The sequence below is a fragment of the Peromyscus leucopus genome, chromosome 2, assembly GCF_004664715.2.
Source record: "Peromyscus leucopus breed LL Stock chromosome 2, UCI_PerLeu_2.1, whole genome shotgun sequence".
Taxonomy (NCBI): Eukaryota; Metazoa; Chordata; class Mammalia; order Rodentia; family Cricetidae; genus Peromyscus; species Peromyscus leucopus.
In genome coordinates this window covers 99,510,839-99,536,420 of record NC_051064.1, presented here as the reverse complement: position 1 = coordinate 99,536,420, position 25,582 = coordinate 99,510,839, and the positions used below count along the sequence as shown (strand labels likewise).

Sequence of the window (25,582 nt, the reverse complement as noted above, 5' to 3'; positions counted from 1 at the left end):
CTGGCCAAACCTCAGATAGCTTTCTTACACATCGCAGGCCCAAATACCCAGGGATGGCACCACCCATGGTGGCCTAGGGGCTGGACCCTCACATATTCATCATCAAAACAACCTTTCACAGACATGGGCAAAGGCCAATCTGATCGAGGCAATTCCAATTGTGGTTTCCTTTTCTCAAGTGACAAAATCTAATCAGGATATCTGCTAATAAAATGTACCCCAGGTTTTGCTGATAAACCTATGGAGTTTATGTTTTAAATTACATGATATAGAAACTTTATTCAAATTCCTGATGTTCCAAGGTACCAATAGTATTGACCATTCTGTCCAGTGTTGGAGATTTTTTGCACAGATGGGTTTTCATGTCTCTAGTGTTTGCCACAAGTTCATATAACAGACTCATAGTATTATAATCGTGAATTTCCCTTTTCCAGGATTGATGGTATCTAATGGTCAGACATGGAAAGAACAAAGAAGGTTCGCCCTGATGACACTAAGGAACTTTGGATTGGGAAAGAAGAGCTTAGAGCAGGGCATCCAGGAGGAAGCCCTACATCTAGTAGAGGCCATAGGAGAGGAGGGAGGTGGGCATCTTATGGGCAGGTGCTGGGGGCTGTGACAGCTATTTATTAGTTCCTAATTACTTTGGTGTTCTTCTGACAAAATACTTGATGAAAGGAAAGGTTTATTTTGACTCACACTTTTAGGGAATGCCCTTCATGGAAAGGAAGTACTGATGCTAGGAGCATAAGGCAGTGGGTCACATTGAACCTACAGCCAATTAGTATAGAGAATGCTGATGTTGGTGCTCTTCCCCATCTTTGTTCAATCTGGGATCCTAGGAGATGATGCTACTGCCCACCTTTGAGGTGGGTCTTTCTGCTTCAGTTAAACCTTCCTGGAAAGTTCCTCACAGATACTCAAAGATATGTTTCTATGGTGATTCTACATCCAGTCAGGTTGACAAGGAAGATGAATCATCATGGCGTTTATGCCAGGCCTTGCAGTGTGCTATGATCAACTAGTGAATGTCTTACAATAATCTTGAATAGAAGTGCTGCAGAACAGGTCATCAAACACATTATTGAATTTAAAACTTGTTTGTGTATCTGATTTTCCAGGCACTGACTGAATCCTTAATGAATTCTAGCCCCATGCAGGATTCTTTGGATATAGCCTCTCATATGCATCTCTGTTATGTAATGTCATGTAAAGTTGAATTTCTATAGAAAATAGAAACAAATAACTTTGAAGGACTCATCTCCCCTCTCCCCACCTCCAGGATAGCCTTTTAATCCTCACTTGAAGATAAAAATGCAGTTTCCAATATCATTTGCTCTGTCACCTTTGGAGAGCGCTTTGAATATGAGGATGGCCAGTTTCAGGAGCTGCTAAAGTTACTGAATGAGGCCATATATTTGCAGGCTTCAGTGATGGGCCGAGTAAGTAGAAAGACCACTTTCCCTGACTTGGTTGGGGATCTTGAAATTGCTACTGGAGATAGAATCTTCAGGGTTTTTTTTTTGTTGTTGTTGTTTTTGGTTTTTTTGCTATTATAAATCTGAAATATAACTTTTTAAGTCTGAATTCAATATAAATCCTTGAAATCAGCCTGTAGAGTTTTGGATTTTCAATAATAGGGATTATAATAAGCATTTCTAACTTTCATGAAAAACAATAACCGTATGTGTATATTTGAGGTGATGCACTTTTAATCTAATGATTATTATTCTCAATGTTCACTAACATTGATATTATTATTAACAATTATTCATGATTATTGACTAAGTCTAGGTCTTTGGAAATTCAAATTGGTGATATCCTGATTCTTTATTGTGTCTTTGCAGTTGGATTTTTTTTTTTTTTTTTTTTGGTTTTTCGAGACAGCAGTTGGATTTTGCTTAATGATGTTGTTTTGATCTACTTTGGCAAATTCCTGTAAAGGTTATAAGTACTATGTGACTGATTTCTTAGACAAATATACCATATGTAAATGAAGGATACTCCTGTCTTCACCTTTGAATTTTTGCACATGTGTGTGCATGTGTCTCTGCAGAGTTGTGTGTTCATGTCCTTGTATGTACATATTGGTGCATGTGTTTGTGCAGGTACACATACGTGCACCTGAGTGCCGAGGATACATTTCTACTTTGTGTTTAATCCTCAGTCACTCTCCAGCTGATTTTCTTCAGCCACGGTTTCACATACAATCCGCAGCTCACCAAATCCACTAGAATAGTTGGCCAGCAAGCCCCAGGCACCCTCCTGTGGTCCTTCCCAGTGTTAACATTACAGGTACACACTGCCACATGTGGCCTTTTTTGGTGGTGTCAGGAATCTGAAACAAGATAAACTAACAATAACAATTAGCATCATTATTATTAACTATCAAAGAATTATTAATCTACCATCCCTAGAAAGCATCACAACTAATATTCATATCCATGTCCTTACCATTTACACCATACTATTAACTTTCTGCACAGTAGTAAAAACAGTTGATTCAACAGCCACATTATTTCAATAAAAATACAGTTTTACTCATATGGCAATTACATCATAATTAAGAGACACTGTGGTGTAGTATTGCCTGCAAACACAGATGTTTCTTATCATTTTCCTGAAGGAAAAAAAATCATGACAGAGGAATAGAGAGAAGGTGACTGACAGTTATCACTTAGAGGATCTTCTGGAAGACAGTTCTAAGGAGGTGCCACTTAGCAGAGGCTTCATGAACACAGGAGCAGGGGTTACGTGGATTTCAGAGGAGAGATTTCTGGGTATGATGAGTTACAGCTGCAAATGTTTAAAATCAGGCGCAAGCACAGAGGACACTGAGCACATCATAAAGAGTAACAGTGACAGGAAGGAGGGAACAGGTACTCAAGGACCAGCTGAATAGAACCTACAGGGAAAAGTCACTGGACTTGGTGTGAGTATAATGGAAACGCAGTGGAGGATTGAGTCAGGCTAAAGTCGTGTGTTTACATGGCCAGATGATTATTCTGGAAGTCCTATAGGCTACAGGCTGGACATGAGCATAAGACTAGAAAACTGCTTCATACAATGGCAGCATCCAGGTAGAAGAGATGGTGGCGTGTACCAGTGAGCAAGCAATCGGCATGGTGAGAAGAGATTTGAGACAGCATATTTTCCTTTGTGGAACCAAAATGCTCACTATGGAACTGAGAGAGAAAACCTATGTCAGAGTAGTCCACAGCTTCACAGTGAGAAATGAAGAGGGAAAAACCAGACTGTCTTAAAACCTGGAAATTGATGCCACGGTGTCTCTATGATTGTCTTATTTCCCCCAATCAGCTCTACAGTGGCTTTCTATGGATAATGAAGCATCTTCCTGGACCGTATCAAAAAATTTTTAGAAACTGGGAAGAACTGAAATTGTTTGTTTCTCATATAATCAACTAACACCGAAAAGACTGGAATCCTGATGAATCAAGAGACTTCATTGATGCTTTCCTAAATGAAATGGGAAAGGTGAGAAGATGCTGCCTGTATCATATTATGGAAGAATTAGAGGTTTAATAGTTTCCAACTGTTGCTAAAATACGCTACTGCAACTTGATGACTTTAAAATAGCACATGTGATTTATTCAGTTACAGTTCTGTAAAACAAAAACACACAATAAGGTTCTTTATGTTTACAGTGGGCTAAGTGTGCGTATATGCTATCTGCTTTAGAAAACTTTGGGGACTCAATTTTCAGGACTCTTTCTCTGCATCTAGAAGACATCTACATGCCTAGGCTTGTAGGAATTTCCTCAATGTCCATGCTGGTGCTAGTCTTTCTTTCCGTCATTTCTCTCTGAATCTGATCCTATTCCTACTTTTTCTAAATCAGTGGTTCTCAACCTCCCTAATTCTGCAACTGTTTAATACAGTTCTTCATGTTGTGGTGACCCACAACTATAGAATTATTTTTGTTGCTACTTGATAACTGTAATTTTGCTACTGTTATAAATTATAATGTACACTATTGGAAGCCCCCTTGATACCTGCCCTGAGGGGTTTCTCCCAGAGTCCAGGGTAAGAGGCTTACAAGCAGGAGGATTCTAATTTGAGGGATATCAAATGAATCTATGCACACTGTGCTCTTTCAGTCAATTCACTTTATTGTTCATTTTCCCTCTTGCCTGACTTCTCACATTTTTAACAGGAGACTCCTTGCAATCCTGAGAAAAGTTTCAAAACCCTCAAGGTCATAGCACATTCCTGTAATAGACGATAAGGAACAGAACCATTGCCATAGTAAGGCAAGGTTTCAAGGTCTCAGGACCAGAGGAAAGGGGTGCAGTGCCCAATGTCACAAACTCTGAGACATAGCTTTTTATCAGCAGACTTGGCAAGCAAAGAATTAGCAGGCTTCTCTTAGGGTATTTTGTGTTTGTAGCCTTGGTAAGACACCTGCGACTCTGGCTTTGTGCATAACTGTAAAGTTTTAAATTTATGATCTATATACAAAGGCCTTTAGTCTAGTTTGATCTTGCTCTGAGGTTAAAAATGAGCTAAATGTGTGTAGTCTGTGTTAGACTGAGGAGAGATTATTATTTTCTGTGTTAGTCTGAGAAAAAGGAATAAAGCAGGCTTAAAGGGTCTACAGTCTCGTGGGACAATGGATCTTGCTATGAAGCATATCCTAGTATATTTTCTATATACCAAAATTATACAGCTAAATGAAAAGTGATCTTCCTGATCACCCACAGATATATGTACTCACAAGATTGAGATGTAATCATGAAATTACGTATATACATTTTATGAAAATGCATGGTAATGGGAAGGTACCATAGCTGTTATTTCACAAGATGTTTACAACAAGAAACAGCCAATTCATTCAAAATGCAGTAACTCCAACACACCTTGAGTGATGGCTTAGTCCTCTGCCAGAACCTTGGTTCTGATAGGTTGACCTTTTGAACACTAGTTGCCACCTGTTTTATACTCCATGCCCTTTTGCTAACAGTAACTCTCAATAGTACATGTCTGTGTTTTCAGATGGTCTTAGATGACCCTCATAAAAGCGACCTTGACCACCAAATGGGTCGTGACTCTTGTAATTACAGCAGGGCTGTTTGACTAAATTATGACTTCTAACTTCAAAATCCTTATATTTATAACATCTGTTAAAGTTTCTTTTGACAAATTAGATAATCAGCACATGTTCTAGAGATATGGGTGTAGGCTTCTTAGTGAATCATTATTTAGTCTACCTGAGATGAGTAAGCATAAGGCCAAAATTTTATAAGTGTGGTGTGGCATCAACTTGTCTCACAGCATTGAAAATATCAAAATATTGTGTGTACTTTGTGCATCCCCCCATTGCTTGTCCATATCGGAATAACTATAAAAAGGGCCAGAGTAGCAATTAACCTTGAGAATTCCATTTAATTGCAAGTCAGACCTGAAACCAGTTGTCTAGACCATTTCAATCCCCACGTCAGAACACATGAAACATTGAGCTGAATGCTAGAATTTACCCAGAAGGTTTAGATTGGAATTTTGCCTTCATCTTTCCTTCTTATCACTACCATCTATCCTTCTAGACAGGACTCAGTAATACAGCCAAACTGGATGTATTTTTGAGGTCAGTGGGTTACTCACTAAAGTACATCATTGAATCATTGTCATCTGTGACTCATGGAGTTTGAACACCTCTCCTTTCAGTGAGAAAATGATGAACTTATTTCACCTTCTCTTATTTCTTCTTGTTAGCATAGTAATCAATAAGCACATTGTTTCCTCATAGGACCATATGGGGTTCAGGTATGGGCTATTAACATGAAAAACAATATTGACAAATTAAAGTTTCAGGAGGAAGGTGGTAAAGATAATGGGATTTGATAAGAAATAATTGATGGAAACAGAGGTTTCAACTATAAAAGTTAATATGGTGATGGATTTGTTCCACAGAGAAGAATTTATTTTATTCTTTCAGATACTCACAGAAATAATGAGATTATTGACTGTTTGCTATGTTTTACTTAATTTTCATGAATTAAAAATGTCCTATCAAGGAATGTGTCTCATTCTCTCTTTATAAAGTGCATCTGAAGAATGGAATGTAAAGTGACTTTCTCTATGTCAAACACTTAGATGTAATACTGTTGATATTGGAATCTAAGTTTGTCAAAGGCAATCCCATTCTCTTTTCTCTGTAATAGTTTCTCAGAATTTAAAAGCATATGGATGTGGTAGTCTTACTTTCCATTCATGTGAATGCTAGAAGCTTTCTGTGAACACTTGGGTCTAATGATTATCTACTCTATAATTAATAAAAAGTCAGGAGTCAAATATAGGGTTAAAATCTGATTGGTCAGAGAAGTTGCAAAGAAGTGCCCAGTGACTTCCTTTCTCTCTCCTTCCTCAATCTAAAAAAGCCATGCATCTTTCTAAGCCCCTCCCCCACTACTTGCTGTGTCTCTCTATATGTCCTTAGTCCTCCGAAACCTCTATGGCTAATTTTGGTCAGCTGGTAACTAGCTCTCCTTTCTAATTCAAAGTAAACTTTATTGTCATAGCAGAGTGGCAAGTGCAAACAATTCTCACACAACATTTTTGCACTTTTGTCTAAATAAGTTATTGTACCTATGCAGCTCAATTGAAAATTTAATGTAAAGTTCTAGTCCTTGAAAGCTATTTAGGATAATAAAGAAATACAGGTCAGTAAGTAGTCATCTATAACAATCAAACTTATAGTTATGTTAGATTTGTTTTCAAGATCAATTTTAAATTTTAAATATATAGATGGTCTTCAAACACTTCAGAGACCTACAAAATATGATGTTTAAAATGTTTTAACAACATAAGGCTTTTTCATGACTGTGAGACATGTGTGCTCCTGGAAATACCAATTTACTTAAAAAGAGTACGACAGGCATCAAAACCTTTTCTACATAGGTCTTGATTTATTCACTCTCTTTGTGTGGTAATAATGTCCAAACTAAGTTACTATCCTCTCTGCATAAGAATTCCCATGAGAAAATGCACAGAAGGTAGTGTGAATCAGGATACAACCAAGCTTTGGACCCAAGTGATCCACATGTACATGCTATAAATTATCTTTTACCAAAAAGAATTCCCTTTCAGCCTCAGCTGATAATTTTCTTGGACTATTTAAGTCTTTATCACCTTGTAAGATTTGAAAGAAATTACCCAGTTTTTGAGGAGTTAATTCAATTGTGGACCTTGGCCAGTTAATACCTCCCAGCAATTTTTGAAAATCATTAAGAGCTTGTAATTGATCTCTCCTGATTTGTACTTTATGTGGTTGAATCTTTTTAAAACCTATCTTACATCCTAGGTAATTAAGAAAATCTCCTCTCTGCATTTTTTCAGGAGTAATTCATAATTCCCAACATGGAAAATTTTTCTTTACTTCTACATACATTTTTTCCTAAGGTATCTGTGTCCTAATCAATAAGATATCACCCATATAATTGTAAATTATAAATTGAAGAAACTGCTTACAAATCATTTTAATGGCTATTGTACAAAATATTGATATAAAGTGAGGGCTGTTTAATGTACCTTGTGTAAGAAATTTCCACTGATACCTTTTAACAAGTTGGGAATTATTATGAGTAGGCACTGTGAAGGCAAACTTTTTTCTATCCTGTTCTTGTAAAGGTATAGTAAAAAAGCAGTCTTTTAAATCAATCACTATAATAGATCACCCTTTAGGTAATAAAGAAGACAAGGGAAATTCAGGCTGTAAAGAGTTCATTGGCTAAATCACCCTATCTGTTAACATTCTCCATTTTCCAGATTTCTTTTTTTTCCTTAAATTTTTCTTTATTAAGAAATGTTTTACTCACACTGAATACCATCCACAGATCCCCCTCCTCCCTCCTCCCTCCTCCCACCCTCCCAAGCCACCCCACATCATCCCTACATCCCCACATCCCCACATCCCCACATCCCACATCCCACATCCCCACATCCCCACATCCCCACATCCCCTAAATCAAGTTCTGCCATGGGAAGTCAGCAGAGTCCGGCACACTGAGCCGAGGCAGGTCCAAGCCCCTCCCAATTGCACCAAGGCTGTGCAAGACATCACACCAGATTTCATTTTAACAACAAATATAGAAGAATTACAAGAACTTGTCAATTCTTCAATATATTGAGCGACAAGTTGATCCAGTAACAGCTGTTCTAGTTCCAGTAATAATTCTGATATCAAAGGTCATTGTTACATACACACAGTTTTGTTAGTTAACCATTTTAAAGGTAGGGCTAGTGGTACCTTTGAAAGACCACCAACTACTGTGTCTTGCTTACGTACAACCTAAGCAGTCTGTGGCTGTTCTTGATAATACCATTTAATATTTCTCTCAGAAGCATTCTTTATTTTATGATTTGTTTCTGATATTGGAAGAATGTTAATCTGTGTTCTCCAGTGCTGAAACAAATCATACCCCCACAAATTCATTGTTATGTTAGCCATATGTGTTTTTCATTTTCCTATCTGTCCTTCTGGCCCTATACACTCAACACAGCTTGCACTTTGTTTTACCTGAAATAAAGTTCAAATCCCAAGAAGGTGAACATTTACCTCCTGAAAAGGCCAATCTGGATGCCAAGATTTTGGTGAAATCATTGTGTCTGCCATACCTTCAATTTCAATGCCATTTGTATGTATTTTTAGCACTGGTCTCATCATTTATAGCAATTTGCTAAAATACTTGTTTTCTAGTCTCTCCTGACCTTTTTGTTCTATCTATAGAAGTTATTCTGTTTTTGGTCACATCCAGAGCATTGTAGTTTTTAACAACAGGTATTAATTATTTTAATTGCTCTGTGAATGACTTTCTCCAATGCTGACAGGGAATGATTGAGCCAAATTTAATATTGGGGCCAGCAGGATACTTCCCCAGGGCATTTCCTAATGGCAAAGGGTTACCTTGTCTGTCCCTTATTTATCTGCACTCATTAGTCTAATTCTGGTCTTTGCCACACTTTCTGCATACTTCAGAAGGCTCTGGCCTTCTGTTGGATCATCTCTAGAAAACACATTGTCTTGAGGAACATCTTCCCTACAATTCCTTTTCAAATGACCTTGTTTACACAATGAAAACATCTGAAAATTTGATTTTTTTAAAAAATTTTTAGAAATTCCTTATTCAATCAGAGCAGCATCATAAGCATAGGAACCAATATCAGCCATATTTCTAATCCATTCATCGATTGGTGGCAATCTTGCATTTAAAGACCTAATCACTCTTTTACATTCTGAGTTAGCATTTTCAAAAGTCAAATGTTCAATTAATATTTGTCTAACTTTTGGATCTGATATCATTCTAATTTATGGCTGAAGTCAATCTTTGTAAAAAGTCACTGAAGACTTCTTTTGGGCCTTGTATAATTTCAGTAAATGACTTAGTCTTTCCTGATTCTTCAGTCCTGTCCCCAGCATTCAAAACTGTTTTACAACATAGCACCAAGGTGTGATCATCAAATATAAACTGTCTTTGCAAATCAACATACCAGCCCTCACTGAGCAGCTGGTCTTGGAAAATTTCTATACTATAGATTTATAGAAATGGGTTAATTTAAGATATAAGAACAGTTAGCAAGAAGCCTGCCACAGCCATACAGTTTATAAGTAATATAAGCATCTGAGTGATTATTTTGTACGTGGATTGTGGGACTGCAGGGCTTGGTGGAACCTGGAGAGAAGCCGTCCAGCAACACTATACCTCTGGCCCTACTTCGTTATTCTATGATTCTAGCTTCCTCTTTCCACCATTTTTTTAAAAAAATTAATTTATTTTACAATATAATTTAATTATACATATCAACCATGGATTCACTTGTTCTCCTCCCTCCTGCCCCCTCCCTCATTCCCATCCAGTCCACCCCTCATTGCCATCTCCCCCAGGGCAAAGCCTCCCCTGAGGACTGAGATCGACTCAGTCCAGGCAGGTCCAGTCCCCTCCTCCCAGATTGAGCCAAGCGTCCCTGCATAAGCCCCAGGTTTCAAACAGCCAGCTCAGGCACTGAGCACAGGACCCGGTCCCACTGCCTAGATGCCTCCCAAACAGATCAAGCCAATCAACTGTCTCACCTGTTCAGAGGGCCTGATCCAGTTGGGGGCCCCTCAGCCTTTGGTTCATAGTTCATGTGTTTCCATTCGTTTGGCTATTTGTCCCTCCTGTGCTTTATCCAACCTTGGTCTCAACAATTCTCACTCATATAAAAACCCTCCTCTTTCTCGCCAATTGGGCTTCCGGAGCTCCACCTGGGGCCTGGCCATGGATCTCTGCATCCAGTTCCCTCAGTCATTGGATGGGGTTTCTAGAATGACAATTAGGGTGTTTGGCCATCCTATCACCAGAGTAGGTCAGTTCAGGCTGTCTCTCGACCGTTGCCAGCAGTCTATTGTGGGGGCATCTTTGTTGATTTCTGTGGGCCTCTCTAGCACTTTGCTTCTTCCTATTCTCTTGTGGTCTTCATTTACCATGGTCTCTTATTGCTTGTTCTCCCTCTATGTTCTTGATCCAACTGGGATCTCCCGCTCCCACAAACTCTCTTTCCCTTGACCCTCGCCCTTCATTACCCCCACTCACGTCCAGGCTGTTTTGTCTATTGTAACTGATGACCAGCTTCCAATATTGCTGTAGCTAAATCTTTCCAGTCTTGTGGGAAAATTTTGTCCCAAGTTGCCCATGAATTTAACAACTGTTTCACATAGGGTGAATGCAGACCATATAAAATGACTGCTTCTTTAAATCTCTTCAAATCTAAAACTTCTACAGGATTCCAGTCAACTTCTATATAACCTTGGTGGTGCCTATCATCTGGTGGTCATTCTTATATGATAAAAGAATAAAACAAGCTTGGTTTTCTAATAATCTTGGTTTGCTCCTCTTCAGTTTCATAATGCACCAAGGCATTAGGTTCTACTCTAAATTCCTCTGTCTGTGCCTGAATATTTTTCTTATTTTCATTAGGAAGTCTTTCTAAGTCTGGTATCTTATCAGTCATATTTTCATTCTCCTGCAATACTTGGGAAGGAGGACATTTGTGATACCTCTGCTTCCTTGTGAAGTCATACATAGGGTCATTTTTTCCTGTACTTGTTTCCCTTTAAGTTCACTTACCAGGGTGAAGATCTTGTATGTAGAGGCAAACAAAAGTCTCTGGATAAATGAGTACATACTGTCTTTTCTAGTACCCAGACAATACTACCAGTTTCAATGAAGAAAACCTCATTTTTAGCACTCTGGACCTCTTCCTTGCTGGAACAGAGACAACATCCACGACACTGTGCTGGGCTCTGCTCTACATGGCACTCTACCCAGATGTCCAATGTGAGCATGTGATTTGACTTGACAAGGTGAAATGATGTTTCTGGAAACTGTATCTCAGATGGGGCTGGAAGATGGCATTTTGAATTGGGATTATGCAAAATAACTATGAGGGAATGAACACTTAGGAATATACACATCCTGCAAAAATGTTTTAGGACTGTGATGGCCCTGGATACAGCCAGCACAGAGACTGTTCCTTTAAAAAGCTTGGAGTCTAGGTGAAAACAGAGCAGTCAAGTAACACAGTGGTAAGTTCTAGCTAAAGTGGCGTTATTGAATTAGAATCCACTGATGCACTCCTTTGTCTTTAGCTATGTGTTGCCATTTTTCCTTAATACCGTGCAATCTCCCTAGTTTTGTATGTGACATCTTGTGACGCCATCTCTCTGACCTACAGCCTCAATCCCACCCGTCTTGCATGTGGTCTTACTCCATTACATGTTCTCTCTTTTCAATGCCCTTATTCTTACCTCAAATCATCTTCAAGACATATTGTCTTCCCACTACCAACAGTAGAATGTACTTTTCTAAGTTTTCCCCAATCCAGAAAAATCTGTCAGGAACTACCTCCTAAGATGTTTTAGATTCCTCCAGGAATTTTCTGACTGGGAAATTATTGTTAGTCCCTTTCTCCAGAGATGACCCAGTGTGCTTCTATTGCTACATGTTGTTCATTGTTGATGTCTCTCCACTGGTTTAAAGAGAGTGGTCCATTCTTTCCTTTTTCTTCTTCTTAGTTCTAGAAGATTTTAGCAGGCAAGGTTAGAAAACCTTTTCATTTTTGTGCCATAGTTTTTTTTTTTTTTCAAATTGTGACTTAAAATCATTAATGTACTATAGCATTTATTTAGTAATTTTAGAACAAGGCAGGGTGGAGGTGGGGCACGCCTTTAATCCCAGCACTTGGGAGGCAGAGCCAGGCATATCTCTGTGAGTTCGAGGCCAGCTTGGTCTACAGAATGAGATCCAGGATAGGCACCAAAACTACACAGAGAAACCCTGGCTCGAAAAACAAAAACAAACAAACAAAAAGTAATTTTAGAATAACATTTGATTAAACACTAAGATGAAAATAGGGTGGCATAAAACTTAATGGACCTTCCTTCTTTCTTTCAGAAAAAGTACAGACTGAAATTGACAGAGTGATTGGTCATGAGAAGAAGGTGAGCCTTGCTGACCAGGATGCCATGTCTTACACTAATGCTGCCACCCATGAGGTACAGAGGATGGGCAACATCATCCCATTAAATGTTCCTAGAGAAGTGACAGTTGACGCTAAGTTTGCAGGATTCCACCTGCCAAAGGTAACTATGCACCCCCAGCCTCAGATACCCCAGTCCATCTTGGACAACTTCAGGACCCAACTTTTAAAGGTAATGGGTATTCATGCCATAAGAAATTATTTCAATGGGGGAGAGAGAGAGTACTGACAAAATCCCCCAGTTATCTAAATGGATATTCACACATACTGTTGACAGTGGTATTGGAAATGGCTTTGATCAAATGTATTTAGGTAAAACATAGCTTCATTTTCTTGGAAAAGTCTTATCATCTTCCTGTGTTAATGTGAGAACTGAACCGGCAACAGTTTACTGTCATACATTGTCCCCTTGAGCAGGTCTTAGAACTAAGAACCTGCCATGTTAAGTGTAGGAAATTCTTCGAAATTCTCAGAAGACATAACTTTAAAAAACAAATTTGAGATACATAGACAAACACCATAGTGAGGCTAGCATTTCTAACAGTGTCTCCATGGGCATGTTTCCAGCTTTTACTTATAGCCCCAAAGTTACACAAACAAAGCCAGTCCAAACTTATTAATTATAAGAGATGGTGAGAGGAGAAAAATAGTTATTAAGCAGTTATAATGTGCTATAGACTCTGATCTCTTTCTAAATCTTTTACTCCTTTTTCAGAGTGACCTTCAATCTCCATTTTCTAGGCTCAGGGAAATTGAATTTAAATAAGATTTCTCTGCTGCAAGGTAACAAAAGATGGTATCCAGAACCAACCCTGGTCTGAGGATTAATACTGCCCCATGATCCAGCCATGGGACTTGCTATATTTGACATTAAAGTATCTCCCTTCCATTTTCCTCAGTGAGTTCCTGTTTGCCTACCCCACCCCCATCTTCACAGAATGAATGCTGATACCCTGACACCCCATGTCTCCTGGCGCTTAGCATCCCCTCTCTGTAACATACAACTGAAGATCCATTCTTACTCTCTACTGACTAGTTTCTGAGGATCTAGATTGTCTAAGCCTCTTGAATGTATTGTTCTTGGAGATGCTCTCCAACTAAAGACCCAGAAGAGCTTGTCCAGCCATCACCCCACGGCCACCTTCTCTGCAAAGACAGAGAAATAGCCACTGTGTTTACTGTTCCTTTTGTCATTGAGCTCAAGGCTAGAAGTTGAGGTCTGGATTCCCCAGGTGTTGTGTGCTTTTTTTTCCTATTCATTCATTTAACTCCAGGAAGCCAGTGAAACTCTTTCCATAAGCTTTTAACATCAACTCTAACATACTCTTGAGTATTGAAGAATCTAAATGGCTATGTCCAACAGAACCTGGAAGCCAAAGCCTTAATAGCAGAAAGGCCTGATCCCAGTGTTCCAGTGATGACTTCACCTTCTGTCACTATGGTAGCGTATTACCAAACCACTAACAGCTTCAGGTTTGTTTTTTGTTTTTTGTTTTTTTACTCTACCCATTTCATTGGATCCAAATGGGGATAAAATGAGATTACATTTGCATGGTATAATATTCAGCATTTAAGGTATTCTTTATTAATCATACCAATATTTATTAAACACTTGGAACTTTGGTTTGAGTTGAAGGAGATTTAGAAATGGAGTATATACTCCTAAGATGTGAGGACATCCCAGAAGTAAATATTCTGTTTCTCTGCATATGATGACAATATGAAGTGAAAAACATGAACTGGAAAGAAATTATTCTGAACTTCTGAAGGAAGAGCTTTTGGAGCTGAGGGTTAAATGGAGGTTAAGAGTTAGCTATGTGAGCATAGGAAGAGAAACACACCCAATAACAAGAACAGTGTTGAAACACAGTCTAGTGGAAACCCTACAGGCATACTACCACATCAGGAGCCCAGCCCGAAGCGAACAATGGCTCCGGTGTGACATAACAGGAGTCTTTGCCCTAAGAGTATGAGGAGCCAGCTTCCTAGGAATGAGGAGTGAGTGTGTGGGCAATGAAACCAAGTCACATGTCAAACCCACTCAGCTTCAGGCTGTGGGAGCTGATTTAAGGCTGGTAGGTGATTGCATGAATCTAGTAGAACACGGTGAAAGGGCAAACTAAGGTTGAAGTGATAAACTGAAAAGGCAGTGATAGAATCTAGAAAGATTTAAGAATGCCCCAGCCTTCCTGATGAAAGAACAACATGAAGGAAATGTCTCATGACTAGGGGCCATACATATCCTTGCCTAGACAAGAGTCCCTTCTGTTGCATCCATGTATCTTTGACAAACTTTGGTGGAACTGTGTGTTGTCTCCTTAACACTGGGTGAAAGAGAACAGAGAAGCAGTGGCAATGTTCCGTGGACCTAACCATAACGAGCAGCAAGCTCCTTATATCCCCTTGGATGCTCGCAGGACCTTTCCCTAGACAGACATATACAAACCTCTTCCTGTTAAGCAGATGTATGTTGTAACAAAGAGTAGTCTAAATTTGCTGATAAAATTCCTATGAACGAATTGCAATCCAAGACTAAAAGGTATTATGTATAAAAGAAAAATAATGGATGTATACTTCAAATGACAGTAGAGAAGTAGGTTGGTGAGGGTGGAAACTTCAGGATATAAAAAGGAGTCTTAGGCATAGGAGCTTGAGAGACACTTCCCCTGTCCAACTACCTGGGTATGTGTGCCATATGTCAAGCTATGACACTTTGCTGCCTTCTGTAGGGAACCATGATCCTGACCCATTTCACCGGGCTACACAGGGACCCCAAAGAGTGGGCTACTCCAGATACATTGAATCCGGAGCACTTTGTGGAGAATGGACAGTTTAAGAAGAGAGAATCTTTTCTGTCATTCTCAATGGGTGAGTTGTGATGAGCAAAAAACAGTTCAGAGCTCCTCCTTGGTCCTTTGCCCTCTTCTCTCTGCAGCCCTCTGCTTCAGGTGTATCCTCAGAATGTGGCCCATCTTGTGGCTCCATCCCACTGTTGCTGTGAACAGGGACCGCCTAAGACCACCCTTATTTCTCTCTGGCTCTATTTTCTACATATGGAAGAGACCCAAATCCTGCCTTCTCTTCACAAAGAAATCTGGATACCTGCCATATTTCTAGAATTTAAAAATGTTCAGAGTTATTTTAAGGGGATGCTCTCTTACCTTTTACTCAGAAATAGAGCTGTATATTAATAAGGGCATTGGATGAAGCTAGGAAGGACTCCCTACTTAACACAATGAGAACAGGAACAACAATTTTAAGTGGCATCTGGAGAATTCAACTCTTCTTATAAGTGCCAACTGCACTTTTGAAACCCAGTCAACACTTATGCATGATAACAAGATGAAGGATGTCACCTAGCATAAATCCTTCTGATAGAACAGATGCTGTATAGTCTAGCAATTCCTTCCAGTCACTCTGCTGAGAATAGCCTCAGATTTTATATCACAGTCCATAGTTGCAGCCACACTCTTTAGCTGAAACTCTGCTTGCTTCTAATGACATGAAATTCTGAGATGCTTCCCCAGATGTTTGAGGCAATAGCAATAAGAGGAATCTTCAGACGATAATAACTTTAACATTTTATTTATCTTTTCCGGGGAATGGTCCACATATACCATAACATAAGTTTTAGGTCAAAATACAATCTACAAGAATAGATTCTTTCCCTTCATCTTATGTTCTACTGTATGGAACTCATGTTGTCAGTCTTGACACTAAGTGACTTTGCCTACTAAGTCATATTGCTATCCCTACCAAGGCCTTTAAATTGAAGAACACTTTGGGGCAAGAAAATATTAGATAGGTGATTTGTCTTCAAATTTTATAAGTATCTTTCCTATAGGTGCATCCTTTTTTCCAGGTGTAAATAGTTTTTCCTGTTTTCATTATCTTTAAGATGATTTTTTAAAAAAGCAAACTGTGATTCGGTGGTGTCTTGCTATTTAAAATTGTGTTGCGTTCTTTAAGTGCGGATTTCACGAACAAGTTTGCTTTCTATTGCTGTGAGAAACATCATAATGATAAGCCACTTGAAAAAGAAAGGGTTTCATTCATTTTACAGTTTACAGTCCTTCAGGAAGGGAAGTCAGAAGAGGAAGCTGGAGGCAGAATTTGAACATATACCATGGAGGAGTGCTGTTTACTGGCTTGCTCCTCATAACTTGCTCAACCAGCTTCCTTATATAACCCAGAACTACCTACACAGCTGTGGGAGTCCTGCATCAATTGTTCATCAGGAAATTACCCTATAGGCTTGCCTACGGGCAATCTTATGAATATATTTGCTCAGTTGAGGTTTCATCTTCCCAGATGACTCCAGCTTATATCAAGTTGACAAAAAATGAACTAGAATACATGCCATCTCCTGTAATCTATTCATTCAGTAATTATTAGAGAGAAAATGAATGGTGTCTTCTTTCTTACTATAGGCAAACACAAATATTCTAAGAATATCCATTTTTATAACATGACTTAAGCTAAGCTTTATACTTCTAGTCAGGTTCTCTATTATAACCAGACTGAAGCTTGCCTCAAAATTTACAGCCCTTTTCACTTTTTAACTGAGTTCATATGTGTCAGTTAGTACCTCACGGTATACCAAGCAGTCTAAAATAGTATTACTCATAGTTACTGTTCACAGTGTACAGATCTGCTCAGTGGCTCCTCCGTGTGTAGGTGGACAGCTAGCTGACTGCAGAGAAAACAATGAGTTTTTAATAGACACAGTGATCTTCTCACATTATGTCCCCCCACTCCAGTAAACCAGCTGGCTTTTCATATGGTGATGATAATGTCCCCAGAGAGAGAACATAAGCAGAGAAATCTGGTGGAGTCCAGGGTAGAACTGGCACTGCATTCTGAACTTCCACTTTACACAGTAACTTCCATTGCATTCTGATGGCTTAGACAAAGCACAAGGTCAGTGCATCTCAAGGGGAGGCAAATTATTACAGTCTTTGATTGGAATAGCAGCTAAGTCCCAGTACACGTACCCATAATGTGGAACTTACAGAAGATGGTAACCAGAATTGTTTTGTTATCATCATCTTTTTCTGATATAGAGGAATAAAATTTATTTGCCCAGGCATAAATAAAGACCAGTTAAATTAGCAGAGTGGAAATAGCTAGTGAGTTAGCATCATGCCAGTAGCTATCTGGATTTTCTGTCTTATTCCTACCTTTGGCCCTGCTGCTTTTCCCACACTTGCTCTAGACTTCCTGGAAGCAGCCTCTACGAAAGCATGAAGTAAAGATATTCTCTTCTGTTGACAAATATAAGTAGACATGGGATTAAAATTCTTGCATTATCAGGGCAGAGTGCAAAATCATTCTTGAATTTTGCATTTTCCCCCCAAGACAGAGTTTCTCTCTGTAGCTTTGCACCTTTCCTGGAACTCGCTTTGGAGACCAGGCTGGCCTCAAACTTGCAGAGATCTGCCTGCCTCTGCCTCCCAAGTGCTGGGATTAAAGGCATGCACCACATTTCTATTTATAGGCTAAAGCAAAGGGCAGCTTATGGTAAACCAGACCTCCCCTCCTTAAAAGATAAAAACACTGGTTTACAGGAGCTAGACCTGGAAAGAACATTAAAAACAAACAAACAACAACAGCCATTTCCTTCATTTTAGTCGTGAGGCAGTTTGACTCCTATGTATAGTTTATTGTGAAGACGATCCAAGTATAGTTTTAATTGCATCTTTCTATCACTGACACAAAGACTTTGTTGGGGGAGGAGCAGAGAGTAATTTTTGGTTCTTAATATCAAACTTATTTGTTAATTTAGACAAAATCTTTGAAATTGGGTGTTCCTTGTTTCATCCTTTTAAAATCCTGTTTGTTCCTTCTGGCTAATTATCATGATTGCCCAGTCATGGAGCTTGTATAGGAAACTTGCTGTGTGTTTCTCAAGTGAAAAAGATTTCACTGTATGAAAATGAATGAGTTAGTCACAGTCACACAGTGGTCCCCGATGGAGCTTGTTCTTGAACATGGGTTCTGGGTCAAGTTTTGTCCTGGAAGAGGAATACTTCTAGGAGAATTATGGGGATTTACAAGAGAGTTGACTGTATACAATTTTTTAAAATTGCCAAACATATTATCGAACATGCTGCTAAGGGTTTCTACTGATGTGGTTAAAACACCATGACCAAGGCAACTTGAGGAGGAAATGACCTATTTTGTCTCACAGCTCTCAAGTCACATTCCATCACTGAATGAAGTCAGGGCAGGAACTCACACAGTGCAGTGGCCTGGAGGCAGGAACTGAAGCAGAGGCCTTGGAAGGGTGTTACTTCAGGTTTACTCTTCACAGCTTTCTGATCCTGCTTTCTTATACATCCTAGGATCATCTGCTGTGGGGTAACACCACCCACAATGAGATAGGTCCTCCGATATCAATCACTAACTTAAAAAATTTACCACAGGCTTGCCCACAGGCCAGTCTCAGGGATATTCTCTCAATTGAGGTTCTGTCTTCACAAATGATTCTAACGTGTCAAGTTGGCATAAAAATAGCCAGCAAATAATAATAATAATAATAATAATAATAATAATAATAACCAGCAAAACTAAACTGACCCTTTTTTAACTTGACACAAAACCCTATCACTGTTAAACCATAACCTTTCCTTTCTTCTTTATCCCCAGGATCTCATATTAACATTAAATTAAATTAATATTAACAATATAACTTGTTCCAACTTTAAAAGTCCTGCACACAGCCTTTAAAATTTTGAACACTTTGAATTTCAGTCTCATTAAAGCATACAAAGTCTCTTTCAAAATTCAAACCTTCTCTAAAATATCCAAGGGCTCTCTAAAATTCCAACATTTCTCAACTGTGGGCTCCTATGAGACAAAAATCAAGTCCTGCACTTTTTTATTCTGGGAGGAAAGAATCTGGACACAGTTACATTCAAATCAAAGCAAAGTCTAACAGCTCAGTATCAGACTTCTGGGACTCTTGATTTAGTCTACATAGGGCTTGCACATAGCATACAATACACATAACGTGTCTAGTAGTTCAGGCTGGCCCCATTCCACAGCTACTGCTGGCCTTGTGGGGTTGTCCCATTTTCAAAATGTTGGGAGTGTCTGTTGCAATTAGGCTACTCCTTCACCGCTAGCCTCTCACTGGATTTCTTAAGGGACTCTGAACTTTCCACAGGGTTCTAAGCCTCAGCTCTCTCCATGACCATTGATGCCTTCAAAGCCAGTCAACACATGAGTGACTCTTACACATGTTTGGCTGCTGGCATAAAATACAGCCTTAGCTCCCTCTGCATCACATTTTCTATGTGCTAACTCTGAGGAAATACTCACAGATTTATAATCCTTAATAATGCTAGTCTCTTCTTAATCACTGCTAACTGCTCAGCTCCAACTAACCAGCACCAATTGTTCCAGTAAAGCAAAGATTTCATTATGGTGGTGCTGGTCTCTTGATAATCATGGAAGATTCTTCAGCTCCAGATGACCATTTAAAATATTGAATGGCTTTGAAATAGTCTCTTTTTTTCTTTCTTTCTCTCTTTCTCTCTTTCTTTCTTTTTTTTTTTTTTTTTTTTTTTTTTTTTTTTTTTTTTTTTTTGAGACAGGGTTTCTCTGTGTAGCTTTGCGCCTTTCCTGGATCTCATTCTGTAGATCAGGCTGGCCTCGAACTCACAGTGATCCACCTGACTCTACCTCCCGAGTGCTGGGATTAAAGACGTGAGCCACCACTGGCCGGCCTGAAATAGTCTTTATGGAATTCTCAAACATCCTTCTAAAACTTCACAGCTATAACTCTATTGTCTGCATTGCTTTCAGGATTATCCTCCAAGTGCTCACAATACCTCACCAAGCTTTGAATCCTCAATGGCTTTCCTAGCGTAAAGTTCTAAAGTCCTTCCCACAATCCTCTGAAAAAGAAATGGTCAGATCTGTCACAGCAACCTGGGGCAATTCATGCCTTAGTTAGGGATCTAGTTCTGTGATGAAACATCATGATCAAAGACAATTTGGGGAGGAAAAGGTTTATTTCTACTTACAGCTGTCAAGTCATACTCTTATCACTAAATGAAGTCAGGGCTGCAACTTAAGGGAGGAACCTGGAGGCAGGAACTGAAGCAGAGACCATGAAGGAGTGTTTATTGGCCTGTGTTCCAAGGCTTGCTTAGCCTTGTATTCTTCTACACACAAGGACCACATATTTAGGGCTGGCTCCACCTACAATGGACCCTCCCACACCAATCACTGACTAAGAATATGTAATAGGCTTGCCCATAGGCCAATTTAGTGGGACTATTTTCTCAATTGAGATACCCTCTTCCCAAATGACTCTAGCTTGTGGCAACTGGACATAAAACAAACCCGCATAGACCTGTGACAGGATACAGATAAAAGAAGTGGAGATACATTAACCACTCACAGGCCACACAAGCACAAATTATGATAACATCATTGTGACACACCGTTACTGAACAGCTTTGTCCATAACATCTGATTTCATTTCTCTTCAACAAACTGTACAAGGTAGAGAGATAAATTTAAGCATAAAGGCATGGTCAATTTTGAAATGTTATTTAATTTCATAGTTATAAACAAAGGTGGACAAGCAGCTTTAGAGTTGACATTGCATAATGCCTGCCATAAGGTTCAGGAGAATCTGTGCAAGAACATGGAGCTCTGATGTCCTCATGCTCATGGTTTTGTTTAGACTGCGGAATTATAAGCAGATTTAATACTCTTCTTTATACCTTCCTTTTGGACGATTTGTGATAATGACTACATATCACTTAAGAATGATGGAAGCTGTTAGCAATGTACATAAGAGACACTGATGTAGTAATTGTGTGTGGTACTGCAAGGCAAAAGGCTTGAAGCAGATACTCCCTCAGAGAAAATTCATGAAGAGCCGAGAGAGGAATTGAAGTTGGACCACAGTCTATGTGTGAGCCTCTAAAAGATAAACATTGTGGTACTAGAAATATGGCTCAGCAGTTAGGAGCACTGGCTGCTCTTCCAGAGGACCCAGGTTCAGCCAGCACCTACATGGCCACTCACTATTGTCTGTAAAGCCAGTTCCAGAGTCCAACACCCTCACACAGGCATACATGCAGGCAAAACACTATTAAAAGAAGTTAAAAAAATTTAAAAGACAAACATTGCTACTTTTTATGGGTCTGGATTGGGTACAAATAAGAAATTAAAAGGCAAGAAAAAAAATCATACAATAGATAACATCAGGTAATATCTCTGACATAGGAGGCTAATAAAAATATTTTTATTATAGGAGAAGAAACACAGACATATAGTAAGGCAAATTGAAAGAAAATTCCCTACAAAGTAAATGGGTGGAGGTACTTGGGAAACTGAAGTCTAGCCTTTATAGGAGGGCTAGAAGTTTGAGGGCCTTTTGTGGTCTGGAATGGAGTCCTCTTCCCCTAATTTAGGATTCATCTATTGCAATAAAGATATGAATGGTGACTTGTAACTTTGGGCAAACCTGCCTGGCTTATTTTGGCAGCCAGAACCTGTAAGTCTGCAGGGGTTTTGAGTACTACACCCAAGCCTTTATATAAAGCTGCCAGGCCTTTGTCTCAGGTCAGAAGTGAAGCTCCAGATGAAATGATTACTTATATTGTTCTATTATTAAATAAAACTTGGGAGTCAGATACTGGGGTAAAAATCTGATAGATCCAAAGAGCAATGGAGGAGTGATTATCTAACCCTACCTCTCTACAACTCCAGATCAAAGGTCTGCAAATCTTTTTAAGTTCCTTCCTATTCCTTCCTGTGTCTCTATCCTAATCTGGGTCCACCAAAAACTCTATGGTTAATACTGGCCATCTGAATGTTGACTCTGCCCTCTGATTCAAGGTTTAACTTTATTGTCAATCTTGGAAGTGTCAGCGTGTGGTCAAAATATCCCACAACACAGAAGGGTGCAGAAAAAGCTAAAATTTTGGCATCTTTATTATCCATTGGTGGTCCCTTTGCCTGCCAGCCTGCCTGCCTGCCTGCCAGCCTGCCTGCCTGCCTGCCTGTCAGGGATTTGTCTAACTTCTAGGCCCTAATCTAGGCCTTCCTCCATCTCAGAGGTCACCTTAGCTGCAGTTAGGAGTTTGGGGGCACAGGCCACTCTAACTTCTTTGACCTGACAGAAGGAGAAATGGAGAAAAGGCCTGCAGTCAGAGTACCCTGGAGGAGCGTAACCTAGGAGGCCAGGATAAAACTTAACTGATGGTGAAGATCCAGAACATAATACAGTCATTTGATGAGAGTGTGTGATACTGAGGATGCTATGTGGGTGGGGCAGCAACTATAGCATGCACAAAGCAAGACAGTTTGTGCTGTTATAATTCCTACAGAGAGGGTCATTAAGCAAATCATCAAGGCAGTTTTGCCCTTATTAGAGGAGTAGATCAGGCAAGAATACTATTCAAAAATCCCTTAGCAACCTCTGTCATAAATGTCATCAATATTGATTTCTTTGCCAACATTGTCTGCTGCAAGGAATACACCATAGAGAGGGCCATTAGCCTGATTCAAGAATTCAGAAACTTATCAGCCAGTTTAAGTTGAGAAGCTGGCAATTATCTTTCTTGTATCATAACTTTATGGAGAACATCTAGAAACAAAGTTAATGAGGGAAATTCCTTAACATCGCAAGTAATGTAAATATTTTCAATAAAGTGAAATTTAATGGTGTAGCTGGCTGGACCATTCACCAGAGCCCTATAAAAGGGCAAGGTCATAGATATGGTCTTCTCTATATTTAGACTCACATAAGTTTTGCTTGACCGATCAAAGTGTAACTTCAGTTGTTCATTACACTAGACTTCTATATAAGGCATCAGGTGCCTGGAAACTTTTCAAGAGGAATCAGTGACAGAAGTCAATGCTTTCCTGCCCATGAATGAGATTACATTCCTGTTGAGAGAATAACCAGGCATCTGTACCTAATTTCTGATCTACAGGAGAAATGTATCCTACAGGTATTGTAAGACAGTCCAGGAGCCCCATGGACATCAGTCAGGGATCCCAAATAATTTTTCCAAACCTGTGAGTTTGATAACAGGGAAGCTTTTTACAAATCAGAGAACATAGGAAGTTAGGGTGCTCAAGGAAAACAAGGACATTTTACAGCTGTGAAAATTTCTCTTTCCAAAAAGTGTTCCATAGTTGGTAAATAATTAATAATAATAATAATAATAATAATAATAATAAACAATATTTTTACATTTGACCTTGGCATTCAAGAAGATGGGCCAAATTTTCCTGGCTATACATAGATATTGCAGTGTTGAACTGAGCCAAAGTCATGATGTCCTATATCTGGGTCAGTTTTCTTATCAAGGAGAGAATCATTGGTGAGAAATGGTTGTCTAAATAATATCTAATATGTTAGCTTGAGTATAGAGCCTATGTGAGGATGAGTTAAAGGCCTTGCTTGACTGTTGCTTTGCTTGGAAGCATGGAGGAAATTTTTCCTCTGTGTTGACCCTTATATTTTTAAACTAGAAACTGGCTAGTAGAGTCTCCATGGCCTCCCTGAACTGAAACAAACAGATGACTCCTCACCATTCATGACATTTAGTTTTGTTTTTCCTATTTAAAATGTTCTAAGAGACAGAATGCTTGATTTTCAAAGACCATCTTCTAATTTCTTTAAACTGTATAAGGTCATAGGGTAGATGTCAATCTGCATTTGTGATCAAGCAGGATTAAGTTGACAGGGATATCTGCCTTTACCAGTGTCCGACTTTCCACAATAAATTTGCAACAACCAATAGCTGGAAAACCCATGTCTGAAAATGAATGCCCAAACCCTGAAACCTTAATAAGCACCTTCCCTCCTATAAAGAGATCAAGTTATGGAGGAGGTTTACTTTCTCTCTGGCAAATGACCATTGGCTCAGAGGAATTCAGACGTTTGACACTTGATTCCCATAAGCCCTGTTTCTCCTTAGGCTCTACTAACAAGAAGGCTCTGTGAACATAATTGGGTCCAAATTCTTCCACTATCTCCTGAAAGGACAGTATCCCAGGAGATACTGAAGCTATTGCCTCATGGCAGAAAGACATTGGGTTCTGTAATCTGTGTCTCTGCTGATCAAATTTTCCCCAATGTTTATGGAGGCAACTGAGTGGTGACTTCAGAGAAACTTTAGAGCCAGTTTATCACAACTCCAGAAGAAAAGTAGGATAAATAATGGAGAATTCTTGGGGTAAGGTTGTTCCTACTCCCACCTGCATTCTCTAGCCTTTCTGTAGGACAATTCCATCCTATATATCAGTGGGTATCAGCTAGTGTAGTTGTCTGGCCCAAAGAGGGGTCAGACACTTCTATACTTACACTTGGCTCAGTGCCTGCAATGTCCTGATTTCCTCTCTTCAATTCCTTTTAGAGCACCACTCTGCAGAAAGGATGGCCATCAATGTCACTGACATCAATCAAGGTGGAAGAGGACGGTGGGAATAGGAGAAAAATGACTTTTACTTTAGGCGTATTTTGATGACACACTTACTTGTTTGTGTTTCATTGTGTGGGTTGAAAAGCATCAGTAGTTTAGCAGCTGAACCATGGTCAATTGTATCAGTGATGTTTGTTAACTGAGTTTTGAAAGCTTTTAGACTGAGTCACTCTTGAACTTCCATTTCTACCTTCCTACACACTGCTCTCACCAAGAGCTACCTGCCCATGAAAGCATTTGATTTGCAATTTAGGGCTTCCAGATTGTGTGCAAAACAGATGCCAGACATAAATAAGCAGCTAAATACAAATTTCATGGTCAACTCAGAACTTGAAGCAGGTACTTGAGATATTAGTCCTTGGAGCCACTAATACCAGCTGAGAAAATGACAGGTCGTCTGTTTTGGTCCCACAGGAAAGCAAACTTGCCCTGGAGAACAACTGGTCATGTCTAAGCTGTTCATTTTCTTCGCTGCTCTTTTGCAAAAATTTACCTTCAAGCCCCCAGTCAATGAGAAGCTGAGTATGAAGTTCAGAATGGGCCTGACTCTTTCCCCAATCAGCTACCGCATCTGTGCTGTCCCCAGATTGTGA

At 39.4% G+C, this 25,582-nt stretch overlaps 1 pseudogene; it reads left to right on the top strand.

Moving 5' to 3' along the window:
• Nucleotides 1-472: 472 nt before the first annotated feature.
• Nucleotides 473-25,582, top strand: LOC114681987 (annotated as a pseudogene).